Source organism: Tiliqua scincoides, chromosome 8, assembly GCF_035046505.1.
Source record: "Tiliqua scincoides isolate rTilSci1 chromosome 8, rTilSci1.hap2, whole genome shotgun sequence".
In the NCBI taxonomy this organism is placed as follows: domain Eukaryota; kingdom Metazoa; phylum Chordata; class Lepidosauria; order Squamata; family Scincidae; genus Tiliqua; species Tiliqua scincoides.
The window spans coordinates 20080399-20094880 of record NC_089828.1 but is presented as its reverse complement, the minus strand read 5'-3'; the positions used below and the strand labels follow the sequence as shown (position 1 = coordinate 20094880).

The following is a 14482-nucleotide window of genomic DNA, read 5'->3' as shown; positions in this document are numbered from 1 at the left end:
AGTACTGAGATAAGTAGAGTGTCGGGGGGAGGGGTATGGGGTCCCAATCTGGCTGCTATTCACCCCCAGATAAAATCTCCCATTGGAACCACAAGCGAACTGCATTCACTGTAGGACAGGAGGGGGAAGGAACCAGAGTTTGTGGAACATGAAGAGGGGAACAGGTTGTGTTCTTTTTTTAAAGTCCATTTTGCCTGTGAGCCAGTGTTTGCTCTACGACTGACACAGATTTCCTATATACTGTACTTGTTTTTGTAATGCCTGCCCAACTTATAATCACTGTAAATAGTAATCATTGTAAATAAATTGATTATTGCAAAGAAGACAATGTCCTCTACAATGTTCTGTCCTCCCAATGAAACTGATGTTGAAAATATTTCCCTGAACTTTTCATTGAACAGGTGCAAAACGATAGTGACACCCTAAACATTTCTGGGAAAAGAATGGTTGGGAGACAGCACTAGGCCCCTCCCAACAAGCTTAGAGCATCCAAGAATACTGCTCCTCTATTTTCTCCCCCATCAATCAAGACAACCAATTCCAGATGTTTCCAGATGCAGACGTACTCCAGCAGCTACTTTCTTTGATTTCCAAGACATCCTGCACATCCCATGTGGCCAGAAAGCTTAACAGACTTTGAAGGGAATTGCAAAATATTATAGCAGAATTGCCTCAGCTTTTGCTTGAAATGTGACCATTCATCAGCGGGCCCTTCAGTGAACAAATAAAGGATTAAGAAAGAGGAGATTCTCCCTTGCAGCTAGAAAGAATCTATCTGCCTATTTGTATATGATGAAATGTGAGGCTGAATTGAGGCATGTCAACAGCAAAACTACAGAGAAAATAAAAAGAGTCCCCGCATAGACCTGTTTTGCCACACATATAAGCTTTCTCCTCACATTTGGTGGAAGGTGTGCATTTCTTTTTTAAAGAAAAGCATTGAGTTTGGAAGGATTCCCATTTTTATTACTTTTTGTCATTGGTTTACTTGGATTGAATTCGTTCCTCTTGAAATTGTTTCATGAATGGTTCAATGTGGCCCTTGAGCTCAGGTTTACAAATCTTCTGACCCACAGACTGATCTATGGGCAGCCCAATCCTGAGCTGCCCACACCCAGGGGTGCAACGGTGCCAAAATAGCTGCCGCAGCACCCTAAGCAGGCTGGGCAGCCACTAGTGGCTCCTCTGGGAAAGGAGACATTTGTCCTCTTCCCCCAGGTAAGGTAAAAATGTCCTGCAATGGACCTACTCGACTGTGTGTAGCTGGCGCAGAGTAAAGAAGCCCCGATGCAGGGCTAAGGATCCAGCGGTCTCAACCCTCCTCCCCCACCCCGGAATGCCTCCCCCAATGCCCCCACTCACCTCTCCGCTGCCCAGCGCTCACAGAGCGCCTCCATCAGGCACCAGCCCAGTGCAGGCTCACACCAAGCCTGCTCCAGCACTGGGCCAGCACTAACTGCCGCAACTGTGCCTTACAGTATATTTGCAACAGTGCAGGCTGGTGGTGGGACCAAAAGTGTACACAATGTGAGCTGGGCAAAAAATGGGTGAATGCCACTCTCACTTCTAATTTAAAACAAACCAATCAAACACAGTGCTGTCTAAAATCATTCCTACCAACCAGTATTTACCACCTACTCCCAAATCTGAACTGATGAAACTACCAAAAGCCAATGGGCCAGCTAGAGCACTAAGTAAATCCTAACTGGTAACTGGGCTAAAAGTACTTGCAAACCGCTATAGCGTAGTGACTATTAGGATTTTCCTGGTTCAAATGACACCCTTGACAAAAATTCACTAAGGGATCTTAAACAAGTCAGTACCTCAGGTACAATACTTGGCCTAATTGGGCTAATCTTGTACATGGGGGTCCTTTTATAATTTAGCAAGGAGAGAATTGCACCTATTCACTAAAGCCCAGCCACTGGAAAATATGCCAGCCGTTAGTATCTCTTTTGTAGGGTGGTTGTTTTTTAAATCGTGAAAAATTTCTGGGATAGGGAACCATCTTTCATTTATTTTACCATTTAAACACTTTATGAACTTTTGTTGAATGCGGTCTATAATTTTCTTTTTTTAATAACAATAAATGGTAATAATAATACTTATTGTTGTGGGAATTTCCATAAAAATAATTCACGTGAAGCCCTTCGCACACTCAGAGAGCACTGTACTAAAGTGTACTAAAGTAAATAGAGCACATTTATAAAGTGAAGTCTTATAAATGCCACTCTAAAGCATCTCAGGGTTGCTTCCTATCTGCAGTTTGAGTGGGCTCTCAGAGACTGCATTTATTCCCACTTGTACCTTGTGGTGCAAGGTGGATACACCTATTTCTCTTTGAGCACAAAGACAAACTGAAGTGAACTACAACTGCCCTAACAGACTGCAGCAGGTTGTGTTTCTTTCACACCCCACTGCCCCCACCTTTGTGCAGGCATAATTTAAAGTAAATGCAACATGCTAGTTCAAAAGTTAGAAGGGTCCACTTTGTGTGCAAGTTAAATCTCCAAGGTATGCATTTTAAAATTGATGTTTTTTTATATATATAAACATTTTTTTAAAATGGTTTTCCAAATTCTGGTATCTGATGAACTACACCTCACACCTGGGGAAGCTATGCATTTTATTACTGAGGTACAGCTCATTCAACAAAGAGAGGGACTAGAAATGAGGAAAAAAACAGAACATATTAACTGCATGAGTAATGCCCCACACTGCCAGACAGACATCAGAGAGACATGTTTTTTCACAGTAAATGAGGTTTGGATTGAGGCAACAGGTGTTGCAAGCCCAAGCAGTACAAAGGATTGATGCCAGATTTATTCCCATGCTCTGCAGCTGCTCATAAAGGTAGAGACAGCATTGTCATCCTTCTCCCCACCACCATCCTGTACAAAGAGGGACAGGAACAGCTCATTAACCAACGCTACTAAATGCATTGATGGCTGGGAAACTGCAGAGCCCAAATGCCTAAGAGAAAGGGGCATGGGTTGTGACAGGAGGAAATTTATGAAAAGGGGAGAAACCAAGTAGGAAGGAACAAACAAGAGGAAGTAAAGATTCACAATACTTGAAAGAAATCTCTTGGAAGGAAAACACAACGGCAAAAGTAAGTAATTTACCAACTGATGAACCGGTTTAAATGATTATCTCCTAATGCTTTTGTTATACAGCAAGAGAAAGTTCCATGACAGAAGTAGCTGAGCCTCCATCTATCAGAAGCAAATGGCATTTATTTTGCCGCCCTTATCTTTTGTTTGCACATTAGAGGGGTGTTGCACAAGAATACTGGGAAATACAGCCCCCTTCCTGACAATACATCCCCCCCTTCTGACACAGTGCACAAGCTACATTGAGTATGTGTCTTAAAAAGAACCTAAGCAACTAATATTTTTTCCTGGAGAGTCTTTTCATCACATCTCCTAGTCAGCCCTTTACCCAGATAGGAATGTTTTGACCTCCACTGACATATTCCGTCTCCACCCCAAGGAGAACACAGGAGGAGGCATCACTATCTCTGCGTGAGTACAGATGGTTTTCATGTTACTACGTGCATATACAGGTCTGGGCACACTGCAGGGTGTGCAGGTGACAGCAGGAAGGCATGCAAGCAGGGGATCACTTTGTTTCTTGGTCTTATGTAAGTTCAATTTGTTTTTTAAAGTAGGTGGTAGTATGATAAATAGGAAAGTCATTTTCCTTAGAGATATGCTTGGCACTGTAAAGCTTGTGGCCAAAATGACTACAGTGTCATCCCAAGAAGTCTTACTGCTTCTGTCCTCTTTAAAACATGCTTTGTTTGAAGTCAGCAGTGGCTCAAAATCTGTGGGGTTGAATGTAGTTATCATTCAGTGAAGAGCAGCCCTTAACTTTTTGTGATGCAACTGCTGCAGAGGTGACTGCACATAGTCCAATTGAAATGCAAACACCCTGTCTTTTTTTGGAAATAACTTTGGAATGCTACAACAACTGTGTGGATGTGCTACCCTCGTGCATAGCAGACACTCCAGAACACTCCTCTGTATCCTGCTGCTTACGGAGTACAAGAAGAATTTTGATGACACAGTTTCACTCCATCTGTGCTCATCAACAGAAATACATTCAGTGAGAGTCAGGGAGGGGTGGGCAGTGTGCACTTTGAAACATTTAGGTGAAGGCCTCCGAATGTTAACCTTTCTTAGAGATGTGGATAGCAGAAGGGCATGAGCATATATGGACATATGCAGCTGCCTTTTATTAAGTCAGATGGCTGGTCAATGTAGCTCAGTGTTTTCTGCTCTGATGGCAGTGGCTCTCCAAGGTTTCAAATCATGGTCCTTTCCCACCCTACACCTGGAGATAGCAGGGAATGAAAGTGAGGCCTTCTGCATACAAAGCAACTGAGTGTTCTACCACTCAGCTATGGCCCCTTCCTGAAGAGTGTAGGGTTTCACTGCTCATTGTCTTTGCCATAGTGAATGTCCCGATGCTCACTGGCAAGGGTAATGAGAACAGTCCCACTATCCTTTCCAGCCTGAAAATGGGAAGGGGCTGGGATTGTCCCTGCCTACCTCAGCTATTAGGAAGACCTACACGCCCTGTCCTTTGGTTCCAAGCTGAAAGAGGAAGCTAGGGCTGGCCATTTTGGCACTGGGTTACAGAGATGCTTGGAGCCCTTATGGCCCCAGTTCTCATAGTAAGCCCCAGCCTCTCTCTTGCACAGGACTACCAATAGCAGAATTTATGGAGGAGGAGAAGTCTCCTTCAGCAGGAAGCAGGTAATGTGTATGCCTTTATTCACATTTTCTGAACACTTTGCCAAAATAATATTCATCTTGAGGAAGTCAGTGGAACTTGAACACTTATATTTTATTTCAGTAACATTTCAGCATTTATTTTTTTCTTCACATTTTTAATACCACCCTTTCTCCAAGGAACTCCCAGGAGTGTACATAGTTCTTACCCTCCTTTTGTACTCTCAACAGTCCTGTGAGGCTGAGAGATAGTGACTGCCCCAACGTCACACAGGAAGCTTCGTGGCCTAGTGGTGATTTGAATCTAGGTCTTCCAAGGCTAAGTTCAACTCTAGAACCACCATCCTGGCTCTTCCTAGGATGCACCGTCAATTTCCCAATATAGAAAAACTAAGTCTCTTTCAAACTGCTCCAAACCCCTCCACTCATCACCTCAAACAAGTTCTGTGAAGCTAAGCCCATTCTTGTTCAGTAGATTTTAGCTGGAAAAAAGAATCTTAGAACTGCAAGTGTTACAAGAATGATTTTTAATGCCAATATGGAGCTTTGAAATGAACAAGACATCAAGTTGTAGGTGGGAGGGGTTACATCTAGTTGTTATTTGCAAATTTAAAAAAATGTACAGTCTAAATTTAGAAAGGAACCCACAAGATCAAAGTTAGATTAATAATGTTCAGAGTAGGCAAAACTACAGTATTTAGCCCATAAGAGGAAGGGAAATAAATTTAGAAATACTAACTGTTGAACAAAAAAGGAATATTCTTGTGACTTTGACTTCGTGTGACTTTGAGATGGCAGACACTTTACTGCGGGGGGGGGGGGGGGGAGAAAGCTACCCACTCTGCCTCCCCAAAAAGGTTCTATCATTTTCAGCAAAAAAAGTTTAGACGAAATACAAAATACAAGCATCTATTTTTATACCCAAGGACCCCAAACAGAGTAGAATTAACCCTCTTCAATCAATAACCTGCTTCAGTTGGTTTAATTCAAACACTATAATACAAATGGATCCATGCACTTCCACCATGGGTCATGGGAAAGGAAATTTGTGTATCTACTGTTGCTTCTTTTTCTCTAAACAAGCAAACCACCTGGAGTCACAATTAACTTGTGTGAGCATGTTTTCAGAAACTCAAATACTCTTCTAATATTGCAGAAAAGATGCAAAAAACCACCAAAAGCCAGTCTGGTGTAGTTTTCAGAGTGGTTAAGGAAGAATTGGGTTCAAATCCATGCTCAGGCATGAAGCTTACTGGGTGACCTGAGGTCACTCACAACCGCTCTGCATAATCCACTTCAAAGTGACTGCTGTGAGGATAAAAAGAACAGAAAGGAGTTCCATATGTTGCCCTGAACTCCTTGGAGAAAAGCAGTACCTAAATGTGGAAAAAATACACAGGTGTGCCCCAGTACCCACAGGGGTTCCATTCCAGACACCCCACCCCTGTGGATACCAGGGATCCGCAGATACTGAGAAACCCTTTTAAAGGATAGGGAAAGTGAAGGGGAACATTAAAAAAAAAAAAGCTCTATTTACCTTAGTACAGTGAAACTGCTGCATTTTCAGGGTTGTAGGCACCCTTTCAAGCTGCCTACAGCCCCTCTTTTCCCCCACTGTTGCCCCAAAACGCACTCTGACCAGAAAAAAAATGCATCACAATGTGCATCAAGGGTTAAACAACCTGAGGGGGGGGAGGAAGCACTGCTGCTCAATCATCATTACAGCCACAGAGGCTTAAGCAGCTGGTAAAATGAAACTTTTTTTAGGTGGAATAAAAAGTTTGAGAAACACTGCTTTAAGAGACTCAGGAAATGAGGCAAAACAATTAAAGAAATAAAACCCAGGATTACCAGACCCATACTTCAACTAACAGAATCTCTTACATTTGGACAAGCAACATCAAACCTTTGGCATTCTAAACTATTTTGTTAAAAATATTTTTGTTTTCAAACCAGGCAAAGCGAAATACTGTATACAGCTTCAAAGGGATCTTGAATCCTAACTGGTTTAAAATCAGTAGAGTGAATTTCTTGCAATACTATATATTACCAGTTTTGAGATTAACTCTTGTTCCACTTCAAGCTTTAATATCTCCAAAGACTGAGCAATCTGCTCTGCTATACACAGTCATCATGAACAGTTCAAACACAATAATAACCTTTGATTATTAGCATTTATCCAAAAGGATGAGGGACATGACCATTGACTATATGAATTTTAGGTAGTTACCACTTAATGTTTGCTGGTTGACTGTACTTTAGAACTAGTGTAAGACAGCAGCTGAGAGACTGAGCTCAAGAGGAGGTCACTGCTTAAAATAGTGCCTCTGCTATAGACCCGATAGATGGCCTTAGGCAAGTCACTCCTTCAGCCATTCATCTCTAATACTGGGACAACAATAATGACCTACTTTACATGTTGAAGAAGCACAAGATAACATGTGTGAAGCACTTGAAATACTCTGAAGCTTTATAGAAGTGCTATTCTATAAATAGAATAGAATAGCAACCTTCAGTCTCAAAAGACTATGGTATCGCGCTCTGAATGGTGGTTCTGGAACAGCGTCTAGTGTGGCTGAAAAGGCCAATCTGGGATTGACAATCCCTTCCACACCGGGAGCAAGTGCAGTGTGTCCCTGGTCTGTCTCCCTGGCTATGGGCCTTCCTTCTTTGCCTCTTTGCCTCAGACTGTTGGCAAAGTGTCTCTTCAAACTGGGAAAGGCCATGCTGCACAGCGTGCCTCCAAGCAGGCCACTCAGAGGCCAGGGTTTCCCACTTGTTGAGGTCCATTCCTCAACAAGAAGACTTCTATAGAAGCACTTCTATAGAACAAGAAGAATAAACAAGAACAAGAACAAGAAGACAAGAATAAACAAGAACAAGAAGAACAAGAACAAGAAGAATAGCACTTCTATTCAACAAGAAGCACTTCTATAGAAGTGCTATAGAAAACCTAAGTAGTATTATTAAGAGGCCAATAAAGTTTATTTCAATAGCTATATAAGGCCAACATAAAGCATTAAAAGCATGTGGTATAATCTCTTCTGGGACTGCAACACTCGAACAGGGACGTAGAGGAGGAAATCATATGTTGGAATGCTCTCCCACATCAGAACTATGCCAATGAAATGCTATCATCAGGGCCAAACAGAGAAATATTACCCCAACTGCCCTTTGTTACTAGACAGATATCAGTCTTTTTTATAGCGGCACATTCTGAAGTGGCACAAATCCCCAAAGACCATGCATTTTCTGAACATGCAGATCAGCTCTGACCTGTTCTGAGGTCAGAGTTCTTCCTAGTACATTAGGTTCTCTCTTCAAATTGTCAATACTTTCCATTAATATGTAAAACTATGCAGCCCTTTAAAAACCTACAACATACAAGAAATTACATGCACGTGCACACATGTGGAAAATATTACATATTAGACTGTTCAATTGATTCCAATTATTTTGTTCTTAACAATAACATTGTCAGTCTAATCTGTACAACTCCAATAGCTGTTGAGATGCTCCTCAATTTAAAGTTGGGATACTCCACCAAAAGATGGCATTCTATATAAAAATACTTCAGGTGCTACATATGGCCCATACCTGCATCTGTAGATCCAATCCACAAATTTATAAAAATATGTTTAAGAACAGTGCAGTGACTCTATGCCAAAAAAGATTCTAATACTGTATGCTACACAACTTTTCAGTAATGATCAGGTTGAAGCATCCTTTCCTGTTGTGGCTGGAAAAAAAAAAAAGGAAATGAAAGTCAGATTCAATAAGAAGCAGCAAACACTTTGAGTTAAACAGCCACTCTGCTCCAAATGAAATTTGCTAGTACTGAGAAATAGCTAGCTTCCATCATCTTTCATTTACATTATGGGCAACTTTCCAGGCAGGATGCATTTAATCTCTATGAATTTGTAGCATAAAATGTATATCTTAAAGGCCAACTGCATAACATCACAAGGTCATGCTATTAATATGAGGTATAGTGATCTTCTCTCCAACACGATTCACTCTGCAGCTTAGCTCCTGATGACAAATATTCTTGCCTGTTTTAGATTGTAGGTTTGCAAACAGCTACTGTTACTTCATCCTGGTACCCCATATGGTAAAGCATTTGCCAGACTAGACTAAGCAATTAATCAAAATGTGGTATGCCATCTCTTGCCTTCTGCTTCAGAAGAAATCAGTGGCTTATAGCAGAACACAAAACCCAAGCTGCAATTAGACACTGACAACTATGGGATTAGACTGCACCCTGAAATACAAGGTCTGATTGCCCCTGTCATGCAACATGCCAATGGTTAACCTGTGCATTACATGCTTGCTTCAGTACCAACAATTTCTCTCATATAAGATAAGGATAAAGTTAGCATCCACAAGGGCAAAAATCTGGGTCTCTGGCCTACTGCACCTGTGGTTAGGCATCACTTGATACAGGCAACCTTCCAGTGCTAATCTGGACCAGACTGGACCAGTCCAGATGCCTGTGTCCCTCTCAGATACCTCAAGTTGTGGTGCAGTGGGGTTGGGGGTGTGCTTCCACCTGCTTTCCCACTTCCTTGCATCTCAAATGGCACATTCACACATTCAGTTTCCTGAGTCACTATACCCACACACAAAACTTAAAAGCCTTCCAAGGTCAGCTAAAGATCCCTCCAGTTCAGAGGTGCCCAAACCTCGGCCCACGGCCACAAGTGGCCTGCGGTGAGTCCCCATCCGGCCCCCACAGGGTTCCCCCATCTTCAATGGGCACCCAGCCCTTACCACAGCCCACACTGGCCTGACACACGAGCTCCGGCTCTGGTTTTCCCTTGCTACCACTGTCAGCAGCAGCGAAGGAAAGACCAGTCAATTGTGCATGCAGGGCCTTTTATAGTGGGAAGGTAACGTGAGACTTGCAGTCTCGCATTAAAGCCTTGCAAGTGTCGTGTTACTTCCCACTATCAAAGCCCTGCGTGCACGCTGGGCCTGTCATTCCCTGCCTGGCCTGTTGAGGGCGGGCAGGCAGCTGGAGGGCCAGCCGGGCGGGTGGGCAGCAGCACAAGCCACGCGAGGGAGGGAGAGAGGGTGGGCAGACAGTCGAGCAGGCGAGTGGATGAATGGCCAGGGAGCAGCACATGCCACCCGAGCGAGGGAAGGAGGGAGGATGAGGAGGCAGGCAAGCTGGCAGGTGTGCGTAAAAGTGTTTAAGAACTGGCTGGGGGATGACCCCCTACCCAAGTGTGAAAGTGCTTAAGAACTGGCTGGGGGTGCCCCCCTTCCTGTGTGTGAAAGTGCTTAAGAACTGGTTTGAATTCATTCATTCATATGAGTTCCACCTCTAATACATTCATTTATGTAAATTATGCAAATTTGAAATGCAAATTAATTTTTTCCTGGCCCCCGACAGTGTCAGAGAGACGATGTGGCCCTCCTGCCAAAATGTTTGAGCACCCCTGCTCTAGTTCATCCTCCTGCTCCTTTCAATGGCACAGAAGGCAACAGTCACAAGTGACTCTTTGGGGAATATTTATTGAATTTGCACATCACTTTTCCAAAAGTCTTTTAGAGAGAGTCTCCAAAGGGTCTTACAACAAAACAAAAATTCCAATATTATTATAAACTACAGAATTAACACAAAAACAAACAAAAAAGTAGATTTACATCTCAGCAAGATATAAATAAAATTAAACCACCAAGCAGACATGCAAGTTAAAAAGAATAATACCTTTGAGAATAAAGATCTGTCAACTTGCCACTTAAATGCCAACAAATCTGGGAAAGATATAGACCCTTACCCCAGTTATCAACTAAGTAATCTCTGAAAGGCATTTGAAATACATGCTACAGATCCTACAGGTTCAGAGGGAGGGAGAAATATTCTATATCAAGGGCTTGGAACTGTGGAGTGGAGACAGGGAGTGTGTTTTGTTTCAAGCTCCCCAGATTTATCTGTCAGTAACTGCCCCCAATAATACACACAGTATTCCCTCCCTGCCTTTTCTTCTTCCATGCCCCACACACAGAGAGGAAGAACAGGAACCACCATTCCAAAAGCTCTGGATAACTTGGAAATGGATGCAAAATTAGACTTTGGGAAGGCTTCTGTGCTTTCTAAGGGTTACTCAAAGCACACCTAATCCAAGGATAACAATTTGGTCCACTAAGGATGACAATTTCCTACCATGTGTCTCATCTTTGCCTGATGTAACATTAACCCCAAGATAAGACATTAAGCATGTGAGCCTTGTCTCTATGTGCTCCCCATACAGGTATGCAGATTCCTTCTGTTAGTTCTGTATTTCCAACAAATCATGGTTCCAATTGCAGCAAAACAGAATTATAGTTTGCAACTATATCTGCAACTGAACAACTGTCATATACAAAGATGAAAATTATTGTTTGAAAATGATTTGTGCAAAGTCATCATTTGCCTGGATTCTGACAAAACTTCATACTATGGTCTAACACAGCCATTTTCAACCACTGTGCCATGGCACATTGCTGTGCCATGAATGGTCTGAAGGTGTGCCGCAGGAGTTTGGGGGAGTGTCATTTATTACTAGGGACATTGGGGGATGCGAGCCCCCCCCCACCGGCACCATGGCGTGCCTTGACCATTTTAGCACCTTGTCAGTGTGCCCTGAGATGAAAAAGATTGAAAATCACTGGTCTAAAGTATCATAAGGTATAGTACAACCCTATGCATACTTACTTAGAAGAAAGCCCCACTATGTTCAATGGGAATTAGTTAGAATTAGATTAACGAATCTCAGGTTAGTATGCATAAGATTGCAACCTAAGAAGAAGAATTAGCGCACAAACAGGAGATGGGAATATGGGGGGAGAAAGCTCCTTCCCAAATGGTTTAGCACCAAATTTCAGAAGACATAATTTTTAACACATTCTTTCATTTTTCTTCTACTAGACAAGAATTCAGCTTCCCCTCCCACCCACAAAAGTCACTTTCAGTGCTAAGAGACTTGCTTGAATTGTATTCTGAAGATGTTGTTTTTCTCTCTGGAGAAAAAAAGCATGCGCTCAATCCCTTAGCTGCCATTCCATACCCCAACACCCACATACATACATATCCATCTATCCAGCAATGATTGGATATTCCCATATATAGCATATGAAATAGGTTTTTAGTAATTGGGGCACGATCAAGTTTTCACAACCTGATCATGTCTCAATTAGCAAAGTCTAATGATGTTAATTGACTCATTAGTTATTTGGGTAATGTATAAAGAGAAGCAATGAAGCTACAGGAAATAATTTTTGGAAGCACAGAAAATAGAGGGCACTGTGCAAACTGAGTGTTTTTTTTTTGCAGGTATAGAACTGGTATTCTTTTGAAAAAGATGACAAAAATATGAAGAAATGAATATTTAAATAATCCTGTTTCTTGCTTAACAAATACAGCACACTGCAAGAGAAAATAGGACTGATGTCTCTCTTTGGGCACTCATGAAGCTCTGTGCTGACATTTTCCAGCCTTGTGGAAAATATCCTAAATAAAATTTACTGGAGGGAAAACTGCAGCTTTTTCAGATACCCTCCCAACTAGATAACTCTAGGACAGGGGTATTCAAACCTCTTGGCAGGAGGGCCACATGCTCTCTCTGACACTGTGTCAGGGGCCAGGAAAAAAAAAAAGAACTAATTTACATTTTAAATTTGAATAAATATACATAAATGAATATATTAGAGCTGGAACTTATATGAATGAGTGAAGGTCTTGCAATAGCTCAAGGCCTATAAAAGGTCTTGCACAAAGCAAGGCTAGCCTTTCCTTTGCTCCTGCTGCAGCATCACAGATGTGAAACAGCAAGCAGAGGAGGGAGCCCTCATTCCACAGCTCACGCAACAGGTTGAACAGTTGGCCGTCATGCTGAGAGCAGTTGTATCAGGCCATCATGGGCTCCAGCAAGTCTCCAGACAGCCAGAGGCTTATTGGAGACTGGGAGCTTCCCGTGGGCTGGATTGGGAGTCCTCAAGGGCTGCAAGTGGCCCCAGGGCCAAGGTTTGGGCACCCCTGCTCTAGGAGAACAAACAGAAAGTAGCTACTTTTCAACTAGCACATAATACAGCAATTCCTTCTGGTAAGAACTATAAGCAATGCTTCAGACTGCGATTCAGATATGCCTTTTGGATTCTTTTAAAAATGCATTTAACAAGAAATATAACATGTAATGCGTAAATCATGGATACAACCAACAAAGAGGTTGTGGGATTACAACTCTGGAAAAAAGGTTACACAGCTGAGAAACCCACTATGAGCTCCTTGCAAGATCACATACAGGGCCAGCCTGACCATGGGAACAGAGATTTTTGCCTTAGAAGGCAGTTTGGTGGAAGGCACCCATCTCCACAATTTCACCTCCTCTGTTGCTCCCTGGATTTGCAAAGGAAGGATGCACAGGGTAGAAATATGAAAGAGAAGGAATCCAAGGACTGGGGGGTAAGGAAGTTGGTGCACCACCAGATAAGTGCTGGCAGAATTTGATGTGCTGGTTTTGAATTGGCCCTGGTCACACATCACATTTCTCCTGGGGGGGGGGGGGAATGAATGAATGACTCAAGTATAGAAAAAAGTACTATATGAACTCTTTGTCACCCAAGTTGCATAGGAACATACATACATATTTTTTATTTTTTTTTTTACAGTACTCAGTACATATTTATAGTGCTCTTTAAATCCTGGCCATCTCTTTTATCCTGGATTAAATTTTTTGTGCTGTTCTTACAGACAGTAACCTTAGAATCACCACTTGACCCTTTCAAATGCTCACTGAAAAAGGAGATGTAATCCCTTTTGCAATGTCATCGTTTCTCCCCTGGAAGACTCTACTCCCTTATCTGTATTCATATTCCCATTTTGTTCACCACTAGCAGGAAGGGGTAGTTTTTTTTCCCCCTTGAGCAAATAAAACTGATTACAGCAGGTTCAGGACAAAGAATAGAAAGTATTTCTTCAGGCACCACATATTTAATCAAGAGTAATTTATCAATTTTTCACAAAAGTTCACTGGCAGTACAATTCAAACCACGCTTAGTCAAAAAAAGTTCCACTGTATTCAGTGGGCTGTACTCCCAAGCAAGCGTGTGCAGGACAGCAGACTAAGTAGTTAAGTTAGGGACAAAATGCTCTCCCTCTCTGCTAAATACAAGAGTCACTACTTAAAAGGTGCCTCTCTTAGCCCAACTGGCACCGTATCTTTTAAAACCATTTATTTTTCACCTTTCTGCAATCAAACCTGCACACTCAAGGTTTAAAAACATTTTTTTTAAAAATACTCTACCTCCAAAGGAAAAAACCCAAAACAATGACAGAGACTGCAATAAATCATCAGTATAAAACACCATGAGCAGACAGCAAACCCACAAATCCAAACATTTGCTTTTCTAGAGCCGACTGAAACAACAAAGTCTTCATATGATGACAGAAAGTCATCAGGGAGTGATTTTCCTGATTAGGGTGTTCTGGAGTTGGGTGCTGTCACAGAGAAAGTCCTCTTCCCTGGTCCTCAGAGGACAATGAGGCACAAAAGAGGAACTCACTAATTAGTGGATGGGAAGGTTCATGTTTTGCTTCAAGCAGTTGGAAAAAGCCATTCCTGCACACACACAAAGTTCAGAAGCAGATCTAGAAGAGCCTGAAGGGGCAAAGCTGCTCCTTTAGGAGCATGATCACATTTAGAGCAGGCCATTCACCTTTCCTAATCCATTACTTGCCCTCCTCCAGTCCATTAATTGATGGA

At 42.2% G+C, this 14482-nt stretch overlaps 1 protein-coding gene across 2 annotated transcripts in view; it reads right to left on the bottom strand.

Moving 5' to 3' along the window:
- TMEM266 (transmembrane protein 266) overlaps positions 1–14482 on the bottom strand; it is a 112621-nt gene that overhangs the window by 62670 nt on the left and 35469 nt on the right. Inside the window, exon 3 of one of the 2 annotated variants that reach the window (XM_066635958.1) lies at positions 8334–8475. The exons of the other annotated variant lie outside the window; for it this stretch is intronic. The gene's annotated coding sequence lies outside the window, so the exon portion shown is untranslated. The remainder of the gene's footprint in view (positions 1–8333; positions 8476–14482) is intronic. 2 annotated transcript variants of the gene reach the window in all.